Source organism: Protopterus annectens, chromosome 6.part0, assembly GCF_019279795.1.
Source record: "Protopterus annectens isolate FY-2018-M chromosome 6.part0, PAN1.0, whole genome shotgun sequence".
In the NCBI taxonomy this organism is placed as follows: Eukaryota; Metazoa; Chordata; order Ceratodontiformes; family Protopteridae; genus Protopterus; species Protopterus annectens.
Window position 1 is genome coordinate 437,577,855 of NC_056737.1, and position 19,348 is coordinate 437,597,202.

Here is a 19,348-nt window from a genome sequence, read left to right on the forward strand (position 1 = left end):
AGACATTGAAACTCTATATATTCCTCTTCTTCTCAAGCTCATTCATGCAGTTCACTATCATCTCATGCTGCCATTTCTTAGTTTTGTAACAAAAAATGTGACTGTTAAGTCAATCGTTAATTCTAGACATTACAGTTAGAGACTTGTTTTTCTTCATAAAATGCACATTAATACAAATGATCGTGTTCTGTCATCTTTGTAAGCTAATCCTTCAATATTTAAAAAGTGTCCCTGATCTATGGCCCTTTTCTTAGATTTTGTTTGGCCATATCTCTGATTTTAGAGAAAACAGACTACGAGTGTTACACTACAGGATTATTACTGGTTGCTATAGGTGGGCAAACTTTCATCTGTCAGCTGAGAACATTTATGTGACTGATTACACAATATATCTCAGATTCAATAATCAGAAAAATATTCCTAATTACTGGGTTATCCCGTATATAATCCAAAGAAAGGCAAGATCATCACCATAGAATGGTTAAGGTTGAGTAGTACCTCAGGGATTAATTGTAAGGATAAATAAAGCTGAAGACAAGCGATATCCCTGGTGAATCTCCAGTCTTAATTTCTTAAAATGGAGTAAGTCTGCCATTAAGAGTGATTACTGCCTTAGTGTGATTAACAAAACATGCAGTGCCTACATGTAGAATTTAACAATAGCATAATAATCTATGTGAAAATTAAAATAAATCTGTTAAGTACATTAAAATATTTTATTATATCACATGCTGCTAAACTGGTCATACTCAATTTTTGTTTTATTTTGTTTAAAGTAAGTAATACCTGTTTATAATACTTTACTGATAGGTGAAATAGAATTATTTTGACAAGTAAATTTTTGAGAGAATAAAAATTCAAGCCGCCTCTACTGATGTAGAGTTATAAAGCCCTGATTGCCCAAGGGTCCCATGTTTGAGCAGTGGCTTGTGCATGTTCTGGAGCTGGAATGGGGAGGAATGACATTCCAAATGAGGGATAGGGAGGAGAAGACCCAAGTTGCATGGTGCCATGGGGAGGCACAGAAGCAACCTTGGACATGAATTAATCTCAAAAGATGTGCATATAATAGTGTCATCACAATGCACAGAAATGTGTACTCACATAGGGAAGGCGTAATGGCCCTACATTGACATTAGGTCACATGACTCTCCCTGTCCACAGAGAGGTTCAGCTGTAAAAGGAAAAAAAAGTGTTAGCCTGTTTGATACTTCCTGTGGCCAACTCACATACAAGATAGGAACAAAGGGACTGGCTACTATAATAGGAGAGCTGATACTTAGGATCAATAAAGAGAAAAAAAAAGATATAGGAAAACATAATTTATGCTAAGACTAGAACATTTTGTTTACTAATTAATTTTTCAAGAACTTAATGGTTAGTATTCTGAGATAGGAATCAAGAAATAATGTTCAGTTTTTATCCCCTATTTTCCTTTTTTTCTTATCTAAAACTAAACTGGCTGTCTGCATATAGTTCAGAGTCATCCAATGTGCTACTGTAGAAGATACAATAAGGTGAACATAAATACAAAGATGTCCTGTACAAAAGTCTGTTACAACTTTGTAGGGAAGCCTTTGACTCCAGGAGAATTTCTCTTTGTTTAATACATTAATTATAGATACCATTTAAGTTTATTCATGGTTACACAATTTTGTATAATAATCATCCATGTGATCTGGAATTTATAGTTTTAATTTGCAACTCAGTATTTAAAGCAATGTGTTGTCCATCCACTGAACAGTGGCGATAATTTTTAAACACATAACTTCTACATTGTGATGCAGAGATTTCCTAGCTCTGTCACAAAAGGTGAGTCTAAATTTGTTAAATCTTACAAAATCATTTCAGAATCGGTATTCATTTATTTGTCAGATGTTGGCACTGTGTTCTAACTAAAGCATTTCCAAATGTGTGTGCGTGTGTGTGTATATGTATGTATAAAACTGGTCAGTTATTAATGTTATATTGGTTTTAGTTCAACTCGCAAAGATTTGTTATGAGATATGAGCCTACTCAGTTTAGCTTTGTTAAGGGCAGATCATGCCTCCTAAACCTGGTTGACTTCTTTGAGACAGTTACCAAGGTATTGGACGAGGGGAAAGGAGGTCCACACAGCCTACCTAGACCTCGCAAAGGCTTTTGACACCATTCCCCATTCTAGTATTATAGACAAGCTCACCAGCTTGAACATAAACCCCTACATCACAAGATGGATAGCCAACTGGCTCATGAATAAAACCCACATGGTGAGAGTTGCATGCTCTGCGTCCGACTCTAAACCGGTTACAAGTGGCGTCCCCCAGAGCTCAGTCCTAGGACCCCTCCTGTTCGGTATATACTTCTCAGAGGTACAGGCAAGCATAGGTGGACTATGGCTGACCAAGTTCGCAGACAACTGCAAACTAGGGGCCATAATTGATTCTCCGGCTGATACAGACACCCTCCAGAGGGGTCTCACTGAGACAGATACCTGGTGTCAAAATCATGGCCTTAAGCTAAATGCCAAAAAGTGCATAGTCATCCCCCTTGGAGAAAATAAAGTACCCGCGAACTACCACATAGGTAGTAGTCCCCTAAATACAGAAAATGTAATAAGGGATCTGGGGACCCAAGTAGATAGTAATCTCTCCTTTGATAATCATATTGCCAAGGTGGTTAGAAAAATCCTTCTATGTGGCTCACCTAATCACAAAAGGGTTCGCATCTAGAACAAAAGAGGTTATTGTGCCTCTCTACTCATCACTCATTAGACCCATCATAGAATACAACGCCCCATTTGGGATGTACCTTACATGACACCTGCAACAGCTGGAAAGACCACAAAAGTATCTCACCAAGAGGATTACTGGCCTCAAACAGATGCCCTATGCAGCCCGACTCAAGAAACTCCAGCTGTACTCGGTTGCATACCGCTTACTCAGAGGTGATCTGTGCCTGACATACAAGGCCATGTCCAACTCAGAATTGATGGACATGCTCCACCTAAAAAAGAAACAAATCCCAGAGAGCCACACCCTCTAGAGATATAAACCTCACCACAACAATAAATAAGACGTGCTGGAGGGATAGATTCCTGTCCTAGAGACTCCCCATGCTTTGGAACAGGATTCCACTATACATCAGGCAGAGCCCCCCTCACTAACACTCTTCAAGAGAAACCTTGATGTGTGGATGGGAAACAGAAAATTTACCCTGGGGATCACTGCACTGGCTCTGCTGGACAGTGGTGCAGGGAACTAATGGCTCTGCTGGACATAGGCACAGGGAACTAATCTAAGGGGGTGGCGAAAGCCAACACATTCTGGCTAGGCTTATAAATGCCCTTGGGCAGATAGCTTAGTACTTACCTATGATATATCTATATAAGCTCTAGTCCCAGCATCTAAAACACTTTAAAAGCATCCCATTTATCTATAATTGGAGTGAATTTTAAATTATTTCATTATGGAAATCAGTTATTTTTTTCATCTATGCTATATATTCTTAAGTTCGGAAACCACTGAACATTCAAGATCTTATGAGCTGATTTTTAAGAGGCACGAGAAAATAAGTAATAAGACTGAACTATGAAAATATAATGTGCCTGGAAGATACAGTGTATGCCATCAGCTCCGGATTAGCCAACCTAAATGGGTTTCATAAATTATGTGTTCCTTTAAACAAAATTGCACTCATTTGATATGTCTTTGGCAAGAAAAAGTGTCAGAGGAATTGATCTGTCATAACTGTGAGGTTAAATAGCACTTCAGTCACCCATGATTTATGCTAGTGAATTATTGGCTTTCCTTAGCCCATGTGGCATATGGTATGTAAAGTATGAAGTACACAAAGGAGCAGAAATGCATGCTAGTGTAAACTACAGATTACTTAACAGCAGCATTCTGCCTTTGATACCAACATATTGAGAAGTGATATCAGTGGGAATTTCTTTCTTACATTAATTTTGTACCCCAGTCTTCCATGAGTAAGTATTATTGAAATATGTAGTTTTAGCTGCTACTTGCATCCAGATGTATACCTTTAAAAAAATAAACATTCTATATATTCTTTTATAAATATATGACAATAACATTCCAAAGACATACTGTAGGTGAAGAGGCATTCCTCCAAACTGCCCACAGGTGTCATTGTCATCCAAGAGTGAATATGAATCCTGCAATGGAATGATACCATTTGGGATTAGTTTCACTTTCTGATGGAATACGTGCTTGTCCAAAAGCTAAGCTTTGCAGGAATTTAAAGTGTATAACATGTATGATTATAAGCATCTCACTGATTATAACCCACGTACTATTTGTCTGAGACGTGGATGCCAAGAAATTCACCTTGAAAGTAAAGCTTGAGAGGTGACCCCTGGCATCCATTTCAAGAAGACATGATACAGGGTTATGATCGATGAGACAAACATAATTCTTTATAGTACATGGAGCTTTATCAGCTCCTTGTACTGTTATTTACGAGGGAAAAAATTAGTTATTTGTTGGCTTTCAAAGCCATAAAATGCTTAGCAGACCTTGTCAGTGTAATGCTGTCCACCATGTTTACACTTACCTTTAATGCTTCTGTACTGTCTAGATTTACAGAATGTGCAGATTATTGTTTCATATTTTTGGTTTGTTCCACATAAAATATGTGGTTTTCAGACAAACTACCTGGATTGAAGTCACTAAATAGTGACATGCATTTTAGTTTGAGCTTCTATCCTTCACATTATGCAGGCAGACACATCCTGTTATTCTAGCAACTTTCCAAATTTTTTTTTTTTTTTTTTTTTTTACCATGAAGTTAGGGACATGTTAAGGGTACAAACAGCAGACAAAAACAAATCTTTTGCTTTCAGTATAGGCAGATTTTATTGCCTGGCACTAGACCCAACCTTAACATAAGCAGGGAATTGCTTAAAAATTGTTAAGGTGAGGTTGCTTCCCACTCTGGCTCTTAACTGTTTGTCTTTTTCCGAATACTGGAGCGTAATCACTGTGCTCCATGCACTACATTATTTTACTGCATTTTGTAATAAAACAGGTTTGTGTAATTGGTATGGTATTGATTCTCTGTGGTAAAACTGGGATGGACTCTGACTTTCCCTAGACTTAAATTGGATTAAAAAGGTCATGGAAGAATTAATAAATGAATTAACTTCCTTAGTTTGAACTAGGAGTGCATCCTACTGACAATAAGAGGAATTGTCGTTGGCAAAAAAATTGCCTGAAACAGGAGAGGGGATATATCTATGTCTATATATATATATATATATATATATATATATATATATATATATATATATATATATATATACACACACACACACACATATATAAATATATACACACACACACACACACACACACATATATATATATATATATATATATATATATATATATATATATATATATATATATACTGACACACACACACACACATATAATTTACATTATCAATAAATTAAACTTATTAGAGAGCACTTTATGCAAACTGATCAGACATGTATTACACAGAGAAACAGTACGATAAATAAAAATACAGGATAAGGGAAAATAAAAACTCATAAAAAAGAAATCTCAGTGCTCAAAAAGATATGTTTAAAATAGTAAATCTTTATCACTTAAAAGGTGAGATTATGTTTAAAATAGTAAATCTTTATCACTTAAAAGGTGAGATTATGTTTAAAATACTAAATCTTTATCACTTAAAAGGTGATATTATTTCCCGGGCTCTCACCATCGTGCTACTCAGATAATTATTCCCAAGACTGCTCGTTTGGATTCTTCTTCTTCATGGACCGGACTTTTTCAGGAAATAGAGGTAGTCCCTTCCAAATTAATCCGAGTTTACAAAGAAAGACATAGCATCTCTTGACATTCTTAGCTCAGATGCCACAGTATCAAGAAAAAGACATCAGTGAAATTACTTCCAAAGGAAAATCAGTAAAGCAGAAAACAATGAGCCACGAAGAATTTGTCATTCCTTCTGAATAGCTACTGAAAATATGACGTCCATTACAAATTTTACATTGATGGATCATGGAGTTTACTCCTGAGTTGGACTGAATGTCCTGGGTAAAAGATAAACCAGGCTTTGCAGACAAGATGCCCTTAAAGGTGACAATAGCGTATTTATTTATTTGCATTTGGTTAGAGGGAAGTTCTTGGTGTGTCATGCAAGACCCATTTTCAGTGGAGGCCAAGGTGAGAAGCTCCAAAAAACATTTAGTGAGAGAAAAACATTCAAAGAGATTATAGCAGACTTTTTGTGAGCATAAACAATATTTCAAAAAAGTGATTGCAAATTCAACATAGACTAGACATCTAGGTGAATATGGCAAGCGGTAGTTGTCAAAAAAGGAGAACTAATAAAAAGGGTGAGTGCAGTAGAGGGTGTAGTCAGAGTGCACAGTTGTAGAAGAGTGGGAAGTGGAGTATAAGAAGAGATCGAGATCAACTGAGTGTAAAAGTGGCTGAGGGAGGATTGCATTATTAATCTGCAAGATCAGAGTTACAGAAAGGAAAAAGGTTAATGATTCACATCAACAGTTATGAAAAGAGCAAAATTCTACAGTTACTGATGAGAAGAGAAATTCTGTAGTTTGAGAGAAAGAAGTAATAGTAGGGGAATCAACTGATTAGCCAGGAGGAGAAGAAGAGCAGGAGCAGACATTAGTGATAAGGAGATGAGTGTAAAGATATTTCTGGAAACTGCCTTAAGTTTGGGTGGTTTGAGAGCAGATGGTAACTGGCTCCAGAGTTTGGCACATACCTCCCTGCAGACCTAAAACAGAATCACATTAGGCAGGTATAACTGTTATTTAGAGGAATTTAAACACATCTCTGATCGTAACCATGTTTTTGTCTGTTTGAGATGTGGATGACAAGAAATTCACCTCAAGAGTAAAGCTGTCGAGGTGAATGTTAGCATCCCTGTCAAGAACACACAAAAATGAGTCATGATTGGTGAGACCTGATCGAAACTCTTTGTAGTGCATGGAATTTTATCTATTTCATGTACTACCTGTTACAAAAAAAAAAGCCAAAGTGTTTGAGTGTTTTACCAGCTTTGAAAGCCAGCAAGGCATTTAGTGAGTGCTGCCTCATAGACAGCAAGTAAGGGAAGAAAATCAGGGACAGTTTTTAAATACTGCCCTTTTTTAAATAAGTTACTTACAGGCTAACGTCTGTAAATATATGTGGTCAAAGGAGGAACAATATTCAGAGACGTTGACAGTGAAGGAATATCCCTTCACATATACCCAGCTGTGACAGTGCTTAGGAGTGTATAACATTTGGCACATACCTTTGAAAGTGCTGCTACACTCGCATCTCATATTACAGAAGCTCAGAACAGGTTTATCTTTTTTCAGTTTTGGAGAGTAATCACGGCACTCACAATACATGTATTTTTTATGCCTTGCTAGAATGTCAAAAATTCAAAAGTTTTACTTTTTATTGAATAAACAGCCCAAATAAATTAATTTTGAGAGCTGTTTGCAGGTACTTTTTTTGTACTGCTACCTTCTTTTATGCAAAACTAATGGCAGACATTTATATGCCAAGTTGAATATAGCTACATGTTGTGACTTGCTTTTCAGTTCTGAATGATTCTTACCATTCTTAATGTTGTTCATCTCGCTCAAAGTGTTATGGTGCTTGAAGTGATTATTTCCATTGTTAATGTTGCTCAACTCGCTCAGAATGCTCAGAATATTATGGCACTTGAATGCTTTTGTGGGTAACTGCTGTGTTTCTACAGGGAATTTACTTTTATGGAAGAAGTAAACAAACCAAGTTCATGGGTCTCCAGACTGTCTTGACCGATTGCATGTTTTACAAAGTTAGGCCCTTTGGAGCCATTGGCATTAGATGAAAAACCATTCAGTTGTAAGCAATCAGTAGATGTCATTCATTTGGATACCAGCTTGCTCAGGTCAGTCTTGGTCCTGCTTTCCTGTTTATGTTTGATTCACTGGATGAACAGGAGCTGACTGCTGAAATATGCGTTTCAGTCAGTCTGTCAGGTACTTATTCAGGTGAAACAGTAATATTAAAAACATGAAAATTAAAACAAGTCTAGTCTAACAAATTCTGAGTTTTTTTCCTCATTTTTTCTGCATCAGTATATTTTTGCTTTTGCAGCTAGAGTGCCTATCCAGACAGATTTGTTAAACCTTTCCTTAGACAGCTACCACTTATAATGAGGATTGAAACAATATCTACTTGAATTATTAATCACAGTTGTTTTTAAAAACAATCCCAAAACCAAAAGCACAAAAATCTAAACTTGGTACACCATTTATCCAGACTTCTCTGGTGTGAACAGCATTATGTCCTGGACATGCATCTTGATGTCATCCATACCCTTGCTCCCACATTTAGCCCTCCATTTTGTCTGAGCCTTAGAGGACAATGAGGAAATCCCTTTATGTATAAGAAGTGTCGTAGTATCCCAAGATGAACACTTGCAGGGCCTCCATGGCATCCACTGTGTGCATGCTTACACGCTCACACTGTGCACAGGGCTGAGCGACCTTTGTATAGTGCATAACAGCCCATGCACTGTGTGTATGCTTACACGCTTACACTGTGCACAGGGCTGTATGACATTTGTACAGTGCATAACAGCCCAAGCACTGTGTGTATGCTTACACGCTCACACTGTGCACAGGGCTGTGCACCTTTGTACAGTGCATAACAGCCCAAGCACTGTGTGTATGCTTACACGCTCACACTGTGCACAGGGCTGTGTGCCTTTGTACAGTGCATAACAGCCCAAGCACTGTGTGTATGCTTACACACTCACACTGTGCACAGGGCTGTGAGACCTTTGTGCAGTGCATAACAGCCCAAGCACTGTGTATATGCTTACATGCTGACACTGTGCACATGGCTGTGTGACCTTTGTACAGTGCATAGCAGCCCAAGCACTGTGTGTATGCTTACACGCTCACACTGTGCACAGGGCTGTGCGCCTTTGTACAGTGCATAACAGCCCAAGCACTGTGTGCATGCTTACGTGCTCACACTGTGCACAGGGCTGTATGACCTTTGTACAGTGCATAACAGCCCAAGCACTGTGTGTATGCTTACACACTCACACTGTGCACAGGGCTGTGCGCCTTTGTACAGTGTATAACAGCCCAAGCACTGTGTGCATGCTTACATGCTCACACTGTCCACAGGGCTGTGAGACCTTTGTGCAGTGCATAACAGCCCAAGCACTGCGTGTATGCTTACATGCTGACACTGTGCACGGGGCTGTGTGACCTTTGTACAGTGCATAACAGCCCAAGCACTGTGTGTATGCTTACACGCTCACACTGTGCACAGGGCTGTGTGACCTTTGTACAGTGCGTCACAGCCCATCTGACATCTTCTTGGTCTCCATCAGGAGGCAGTTGACTAGTTTTTTAAACCTTACTTTCCACCCAAGGAAGCAGTGTGTGGTGCTTAATGTGCCAATCAGGGTTTTTAACCATTGGAGAGCAACATTTTCAATGTCTTCTTCAACCAGAAATATTCCTTGTGAAACTTGTTTTCTCTGTGCTGCTGTCACTGAGGATTAATAGTGATCTTGAACTTCAGTGACACCATCTCAGGGGATCTGTGACATGCATCTATAGACATTAATGGGCTCCTGCTGTGACTGCAGAGATGCATCCATTAAACTCTGTGGACCACTACCTTACATGACATGACTGAGGGAAAAAATAATTTTATATGAGATGTGGTTTCAATACAAAGTTTATAAAGTTTTTTTATTGAATAAACAGCCCAAATAAATTAGGTTTGACTATGGTAAACCCCATTGTGGCACTTAATTTACCTGATGCTGTAATGCAGTGTTAAATAAGAGACCATACATGTTGTTGGGAACTTTAGATACTGTGGTCAGAGCAGAGCCAGATTATGGTCAAATAGGGTCCTATTCAAGATAATGGACCAGCCCCCCCCAGCCATGTAAATATAGTTCTACTTGGCTGTTCTTTCCCCAGTGGCAATAAAGTACTGTTCAGATTTGTCAGTGTGCATACTGTTCTGTATCTTTGCAATAATTACAAATATCTGGATTTAATTTAAAACTTTTGCTTCAAATTTTATAGCAGACTCACTGAGGGTCATTTGCTAAACAAAACAACAAAATAACTATGAGTACAGATCCTGAATGAACAAGCATAGACGAGCACTGCCTTGAAAAATTAGAGCATCTGACAAGCTATTAAACTAAAAGAGACCAACTTAGACTTGATTATTTTTCCATTTAAATTCTTGCCTGTCTGTTTCAGACATGTAGAAGAACAGAACTGCAAGTAAAACAATTTAAGTAAAATCGTGTGTGTGTGTGTGTGTGTGTGTGTGTGTGTGTGTGTGTGTGTGTGTGTGTGCGTGCGCGTGTGTGTGTGTGCAGATGTATTGTGTATATATTAATCCCTGTAATATGTATACATACAAACACATATATGGATATGCAAATGTATATGTATAATATACAACAAAATCACACACACATACATGCTGGTATACAGTCGTGCACATTCAGGGAACCACATATAACGGAATTTGTTATCTTTTGGTAGTGTGGAGATTATAGTGTGCTGTTTGTACTGGGTCTGTATTAGAACATCGAAGTTTCAAAACTTCGAATGTTCTAATATCGACCCCTATTCAGTGAACACTGACAACATCGAACATGCAGAACAGCAATTTTTTTTCCTAGGGAAAAAATTTGCTGTTCCAAAACACATACACACAGCAATCCACACACATACACCTAAAATCTTACATCTAACCCTACACTAAACTGTACATGCACCACTAACTGTCCACTTACCTTAACCCAAGCCCTAAGCCTAAGGTCCATCACTATCGCACACTCACCTCACCCACGCCATAACCCTAACTCACCTACCCTGCCCTAACCCTCACGTCCACACAATCGCACACTTACCTGACCCACACCCTAACCCTAACTCACCTAACACGCCCTAACCCTCACGTCCACACAATCGCACACATACCTAACCCGTGCCCTAACTCACCTAACCCGCCATAATCCTCACGTCCGCACAGTCGCACACATACCTAACCAGCGCGTAACCCTAACTCACCTAACCTGTGCCCAATCGCACACTTACCTGAACCCGACCTGTAACTTTCCACCACAGCGCTGAAAATAGGGAAGTGACAGAAATGGACAACCAAATTCTTTCCCTAGGAAAAAATTTGGTTTTCTGTAGGTTCGCTATTTTCAGCGTTCGCTGAATAGGGGTTGATATTAGAACATTCGAAGTTTTGAAACTTTGATGTTCTAATATAGACCCGTTTGTACTAAACAATAAATGGCAACATAAGAAATCAGGCATCCATCCATGTTCTGATCACTCACGTTACCCTTTATAGGGTCCTGAGGAAGCCTAACCCTGTTCTGGCAGACAGTAGGTGTAAGGCATTAAAATTTATCAATAGACATAGATACATTCATACATTATCACAAATGTATTGTCTGAATTTTCATTTTATCTTCTTCTGGGGCAGTGAAAATACAGTTCCAACATATTTTATTTTATTTTATTTATTTTACATTTGTTGACCGGGAAAGTCCGACTAGGTTCCACAGATCCTGTTTTCAGCAGAGGCCCGGGGAGAAACGCTGGGTATGTGTTGCATTTTGCATCCCTGGGTAGTTATGGAATAGATATGCGTAACAGAAACAAGACTATAATGCTTGTTGGCAGCGTGGCACTTCCTAATGACCATCACGTCTAACTATAAAGGCAGTTTGACATTTATCAGTCTTATAAGTCTGGATATTCAGTTGCAAACTGTAACTATTGGAGTTTGGTGCAGAGATAACATAACATAACAGCTACACAGTGAATGTCTGACAGCCAACTCACAGTCTCTAGTAATGCTTCCCTTTTTTTCCCTGTAATAATGTTTCAAATCTGCAAAACAACACTTTTAGGGAAAATAAATAATGGACTTAGTTAAAAAAGCGGATGTAGTATGCTTTTATGTTTCACTTGATCACCACCTCCATCTTTGAGAAAAAAAATAGTTGAGTACTGAATCGAAAGTCATTTGCATTTAAGCGGCTGTGAAATTACTATGCTAAAGTGATAGATTCAAAATCAAAACATGGGGAATGCCTTCATTGTGTTTCCAGAAATGCAGTGATAGGAGGCAGCTTTAGCTCCTTTCTTACACACTGCCTGTCCCAGTGGAATCTGTCCTTTCTAAGAGGGTGTACCACCTTTGACTGTGTAGAAGTCACATTAGTAAGTTTGAAAAATCACATTATGAAATATTAATATTCTCAGGCTCAGCTTCTTGTTCTCAGAGAATTACAGTACTATACATTGTCTCTCTGCACCAAAAATCACCCCTGTATAAATGTCTAAAACATAAAAGTTGTGGGTCACATTTGGGTTTCACTGCTAGGCTTATAAAGCCCTACTGGTTCTTAAACATAGTAATAACTTAGTCATAATAAAAGTGCAGACTAAACTTGTAAAAAAGTATAAATAAAATAAAACAAGTAAAAAATGGCAAAGAACCTATTTATTCAATAATAAAAGAAAAACAATACAGCGGTAAGCGCTTTCATGGATAAAACCACTTCATCAGACCATACTGTAAAATGCAGCAAACATCTCTATATATATCATAGCAACAAACTGTCTACCAATAAAATCATTAATCATAATCACATGTTTACAACCCATTAATAATATGGGGGTCTCCTATTCTTAAGTTTAGGTCTTAAAGAGACCCTGTCATTCAGTCTTCCTTTATCTGCCTGCAGCTTCAAAATCCAGTTCAATTCTCTATCCTCCGTTCTGTTGACAATATCACCCATCCTACCCATGTCCTTGATCAATTCTATAACATGAAACTTAAACTTATGTTCATCAGTAGTGTGTAGGATGTGTTGAGCTAAATAATTATTTGTATTTACTTGTTTTATATCTCTGGTATGTTCCCTCATTCTTTCCATCAATGAGCGGTTGGTTTTGCTCACATATGGCACTTCTAACATTACGACAAATAAATCAGATGTTTAGATTTACATGTGGCTGTCACCATGAATGTATATTCTCTACTTGTCCTAGGGTGTACAAAGACATTACTGGTGTTTATAAGTGCACAAAAATTACAATTCATGCATGGCAATGTACCCATTCTAGTTTTTATGCTCTGTTCCTTCTTACCATAGCATAATGTTCTCTTAATTGAGCTCCTATTTCTGAGTACAAAGGTGAGCTCTGTGCCAATGATGCTATTAACTTCGTCGTCTGACCTTAAAATGCCAATTTTTTCTGACTATATCACATATCTCAGCTATATTGTCTGAGTAAGAGAGACACACGCCAGGGGGTTTCCCAATTAAATTATCTTTCCCAGTCTCTTCATATCCATTTCCAACAGAAAAATAAGGGTCTGCTGATGTATTTCTTAAATTATTAATATTAGGAAGCCCCCTGGCATGTGTCTGTCTTACTCAGACAATATAGGTTCATAGGCAGCTACTAGGCTGTCAGCCCAAGGGCCTAAGTAAGCCTAGCTAGCAAGGTTCCCTGGCTTACACCCCCCATGAAAGTTATTTTCCTGTGCCCTTGTCGAGCAGAGCCACAGATGTGATCCCTGGGGTGTATTTGCCATTTCCCATCCAATCATCAAGATTTTTCTTGAAGAGTGCTAATGAGGAACTTTGCTTGACATAGATGGGTACCTTGTTCCAGAGTATGGGAAGTCTCTGGGACAGGAATCCATCCCTCCAGCATGTCCTGTTTATTGTGGTGACAAAGTTTAGGTCCGTAGAGTGTGTAGCTCGGAGGGATTGGGATTTCTTTAGGTGTAGCATGTCCAACAGCTCTGAGTTTAACATAGCTTTATATGTTAGGCAGAGATCTCCTTGGAGTAGGCGATATGCTACAGAGTAAAGCTGGAGTTTTTTGAGACTGTCAGTGTAGGGCATCTGTTTGAGGGCAGTAATCCTCTTTGTGAGGTACTTCTGTGGCCTTTCCAGTTGCTGCAGATGTCTTGTGAGGTACATTTCAAAAGGGGCGTTGTACTCTATAATGGGTCTAATGAGTGTGGAGAAAAGGGGAACAGTGACCTCTTTTTTTTCCTGGATGAGAACCCTTTTTTGATGAGGTGTGCCATGTAGAAGGATTTCCTGGCTACTGTGGCGATGTGATTATCAAAGGAGGGACTACTGTCCAATTGGGTCCCAAGGTCTCTTATCACACATTCGGCATTAAGTAAACTGCCGTTTATGTGGTAGTTCATGGGTACAGAGTTTTTACCAAAGGGGATGACAATGCACTTTTTGGCATTGAGCTTGAAGCCATGGCTCTGACACCAGGCATCTGCCTCAGTGAGGCCCTTCTGTAGGATGCCCACATCATTTGGGGACTCGACTGTGGCTACTAGATTGCAGTCATCTGCGAACTTCGTTAGCCAAAGGCTTTCTGTGTTAGCCTGTACTTCAGAGAAGTAGATACCAAACAGGAGAGGTCCCAGGACTGAACCCTGTGGTACTCCACTTGTCACTGGTTTGAAGTCATATTTGGAGTCTGCAACTTTTACAGTGTGGGTTCTGTCAGTGAGCCAGATGGCAACCCATCTTGTGACGTCGGGATTTATACCTAGTTTAGTGAGTTTAGCTATAATTCCAGAATGGGGGATGGTGCCGCAAGCCTTGGCGAGGTCACGATAGGCTATGTGAACCACCATACCCTTGTCTACGGCTTTGGTGACTGCCTCAAAGAAGTTGATCAGGTTCAAGAGGCATGATCTGCCTTTCACAAACCCAAACTAGGTGGGGTCCAGAGTCTGGAGGTTACCAATGTCTTTGTTTATGAGTTCCATGATGATACGTTCCATGGCCTTGCAGACCAGGCTCATCAGGCTAATAGGACAATAGTTCCCAGGATAAGTGGTGGCTCCCCCTTTGTGGAGTAAGATAACTGTTGCTCTGCGCCATTCAGTGGGCACAAAGCCTGACGTGAAGCTATGATTGAACATGGTGCTTAGGTGGGGAGCCATTTTGTTCTGAAGTTCATGTAAAATGCAGCCTGGGATGTTGTCTGGTCCCGTGGATGCTGTGTTTTTGGCTTTAGAGAATGCAGCTTTTACCTGCGTAGTTGTGATTACAGGGACTCTGCATTCTTCCTGTATAGATATGGGACCTTTAGGGGTGAACATATCTGCCAGGATGTTGGCAATATCAATTGGTTCTGTAATTTTTGTGCCGTTGTGCTGTAACTCTGAGCAGATCTGGGTGTTGCCATTGAGATTCTTGACATAGCTATAGAATTCTTTGTGGTTGTCCTTAGAATCAGTGACTATTTTGTTTTCGTAGCTAGCTTTGGAGGATCTTATAAGGGATCTCAGCTTCTTACTGAGGCTAACCAGGGAGCTCCTCCACTCAAGAGATTTTACTCTCTTTTGCAACAGTTTCTTCCTTCTGTTGTAGAGTTTGTTTATGGCAGGGGACCACCCGGTTGGATTCCTTTTTTTGGAGGATAGTGTCTTGGTTCTGTTTGGGATAGCACGATCCATGCACTCGTGTAAGTGCTTATAGAATGCATTTGTGTAGGATTCAGCAGTCGTAACTGTATTGTCCATCTGCATGGGTGTCATATAGTTCACCACTTCTGTCTTAAGAAGCATGAAGTTGGCTTTGGAGAAATATTTTACCATGGTTTCCTTAATGGGGGGTGGGGGCAGGATGTGGATATCTAGGGTGATTAGCTTATAGTCGGATCTGACCAACGAGGAGTTGACTTCAGGTGAGGAACACCGGTCACTCATATTGGTAATGACTAGATCAAGGATATTGTTGCCCCTGGTGGGGGTGTGAAAAAGTTGATCCAGGGTATTGGAATTTATGATTTCCAGAAAGCGTTGAGTGAAGAAGTTGGTACATGTGTAGTTTTCCCAGTTAATGGTGGGGTAACTTCGTTGAACCCTAATATTTTCCAGTATATCAAGAAAAGATGAGTGGGAATCCTGGGGCATGGTGGGGGATCTGTAGCAAGCTACAATTTGGATTGCAGTTTTGCCCAGAGTTAGTTGCACTTGGATAACCTCAGATGCATTATGCTGAGCAACTAGCCTGGAGGTGCGGATAACCTTAATGAATATGGACACACCTCCTCCTTTAGTGTTCTAGTCCAGGTTAGATGGCCAAAAAGTGTGGTATGAGTTATAGCCTGGTAATGCAGGGGTGCTCTCTGGAACCTTGAACCAGGTCTCAGTCACTGCACAGATATCAGTGTTCTCCATTTTAAGGAGTGCCTCGAGGGAGTGCATTTTGAGATTTAGACTGCTAGCATTGAGTAGCATTAACCTCAGTTTTTGCTTGCCTGTTCCTGTTATGGTGGTGAATCTGTCATTTGAACCTTGCCTAAAAAAGGTACTATAGGGGTGGCAAGAGCCTTAGCCAGTATCTGGAATCCCATGGGCGACAGGTGCAGGCCATCTCTGGCAAAGCATCGTGGTCTGTCGACCATGTCGTTCCAGGCAAACAAATACTGAATCCCCTTAGAATGACACCAGAAGCTTAGCCAATTGTTGAAGTCAATCATTTTGTCCTTGTACTGTGGTATCATTCTGGGTGATGGCAGGATGCTACTCAGGGCTAGGGTCATACCTGCCTGGGCTACAAGATCGGAGAGCTCTTCCATGTCTCTTTTCATGTAGTCCAGGGAGGTATGTCTCAGGTCATTCACACCAACATGGACAATGACAGAGTCATATTTGTTCTTGTTGTGGAGTGACCTGAGTGTGTGGGTTATGTGGCGGATCCTTGCACCCAACAGGCAGCTGACAGAAACCTTCTCTTTGTTTAGCCTGGTGAGTGGGACATCAGTGTGCCTGACTGTAGAGTCACCTATGACTAGTGTGTTGGGTATGTTGTTTTGCCGTATGAGCTGTGGTTGAGTGGCACACTGAGTCTGTGGGCTATTTGTCATTTGGGTTGTGTTGTGGGGTGGAGGTTGCTTGCGTTTCTGCTTTGGAGGTCTCTGTTGCTTGAGCAGATTATTATTGAGAGCCTTCTCGAATGTTTTTGTGTTTCTATGTGTGGATTTTGGTGGTGTAGGTTTAGTGGGACTATGTGATGAGTGTGGTGTGGTACAAGTGTTTACCTTCTCCTCTTGACTGTCAAGTTTAGTCTTGGTTGGAGAGAGCTTTACCTCCAGTTTGGCTATATAAGTGCATTTCTCACAGGTTGTAGTGTTGGGTGTTGGGTGGTAGGAGGAAAGGGTTGTCTGTGTACATGAGGCAATTTTTACATTGCCCCAAGATGCCCAGATTCATCAGATAGACAAGAGAGAACACTGGGAGCTGACCCTTGGACATGCCTGAATAAAAAACTGTTTTCCTCTAGACAAGTGAAGAAAGTGAGTACAAGAGCTGTTTTTCTCTAAGCAAGTGAGGAAAGTAAGTACAAAAACGGTTTTCCTCTAGGTAATTAGGAAGGTTGAGTGCTGTAGTAACTTGCAGCTTATTTAGTGCTTACAACAAGTTCTGAACAAGTGCTGAGCACAAATAAGCAAATTCAAGTGCTAAAACTAAGAATTTGTATCTGGACTACACTAGTTACAGGAAAGAAACAAGTGCAAATGCGGGCTATTAAATCAGAAAGTTGAGAGAGATGGAAAAACTGCCCAAACTGCCAGTAACTACAATTTCTGGGCCAGAACCACTCCTTATGTGGTAGATGGGTTACCTAGTGCTTACCATTCCCACATCTAAGCTAGAAGGCTTCCTCCAACAAAGAAAGGCTTGGGAGGCTCAGGAGGCTACAAACAGTCCTGGATACAGCAAATCTATATCTGGACTAGACTAGTTACAGGAAGGAGGGGAACAAGTGGAAATGCGGGCTTTTAAATCAGGAAGTTGAGAGAAATGGAAAAACTGCCCAAACGGCCAATAACTACAATTTCTGGGCTAGAAACCACTCCTTATGTGGTAGATAGGTTACTTAGTGCTTACCACTCCCACTGATAAGCTGAAGGCTTCCTCCAACACAGAAAGGCTTGGGAGGTTACAAGCAGTCCTGGATACAGCAAATCTGTATCTGTACTAGACTAGTTACAGGAAGGGAGGGGGGGAGGAACAAGTGCAGATGTGGGCTTTTAAATCAGGAATTTGAGAGAGAGATGGAAAAACTGCCCAAACGGACAATAACTACAATTTCTGGGCTAGAAACCACTCCTTATGTGGTAGATAGGTTATCTAGTGCGTACCACTCCCACTGATAAGCTGAAGGCTTCCTTCCAACACAGACAGCTATATAATATAGCTGAGATATGTGATACAGTCAGACAAAATTGGCACATTTTAAGGTCAGATGACAAAGTTAATAGCATCATTGGCACAGAGCCCACCTTTTTATTCAGAAACAGGAGCTCACTTAAGAGAATGATATGCTATAGTATGAAGGAACAGAGCATAATGGCTAGAATGGGTACACTCCCATGCACGAATTGCAATTTTTGTACACTTATAAACACCAGTACTGTCTTTGTACACCCTAGGACAGGTAGAGAATATACATTTATGGTGAGAGCCACATGTAAATCTAAACATCTGATTTATTTCTCGCAATGTTTGAAGTGCCACAAGTTCTATGTGGCCAAAACCAACCACTCATTGATGGAAAGAATGAGGGAACATACCAGAGATATAAAACAGGCACATACAAATAATTCTTTAGCCCAACAGATCCTACACACTCTGATGAACATAAGTTTAAGTTTCAAGTTATAGAATTGGTCAAGGACATGGGCAGAATGGGTGATATTGTCAGCAGAACGGAGGATAGAGAATTGAGCTGGATTTTGAAGTGGCAGACAGATAAAGAAGGAGGACTGAATGACAGGGTCTCTTTAAGACCTAAACTTAAGAATAGGAGACCCCATATTATTAATGAGTTGTAAACATATGATTATGATTAATGATTTTATTGGTGGACAGTTTGTTGCCATTATATATATATATATATATATATATATATATATATATATATATATATATTGAGAGAGAGATGTTTGCTGCATTTTATAGTATGGTCTGATGAAGTGGTTTTATCCATGAAAGCACTTGCCACTGTTTGTATTGTTTTTCTTTTATTATTGAATAAACAGGTTCTTTGCCATTTTTTACTTGTTTTATTTTATTTATAGTAATAACCTAACTGCCCTTTGCTTTCATATATAATAGTCTTACACAAAAATGCCATTTTATGTCCATGCATGCTTATCTCTGATATCATTGTCGGCTGATGCTTGATTGTCAAAAAAGTGAAAGACATACACAAACCAGCCACAGATTATCCA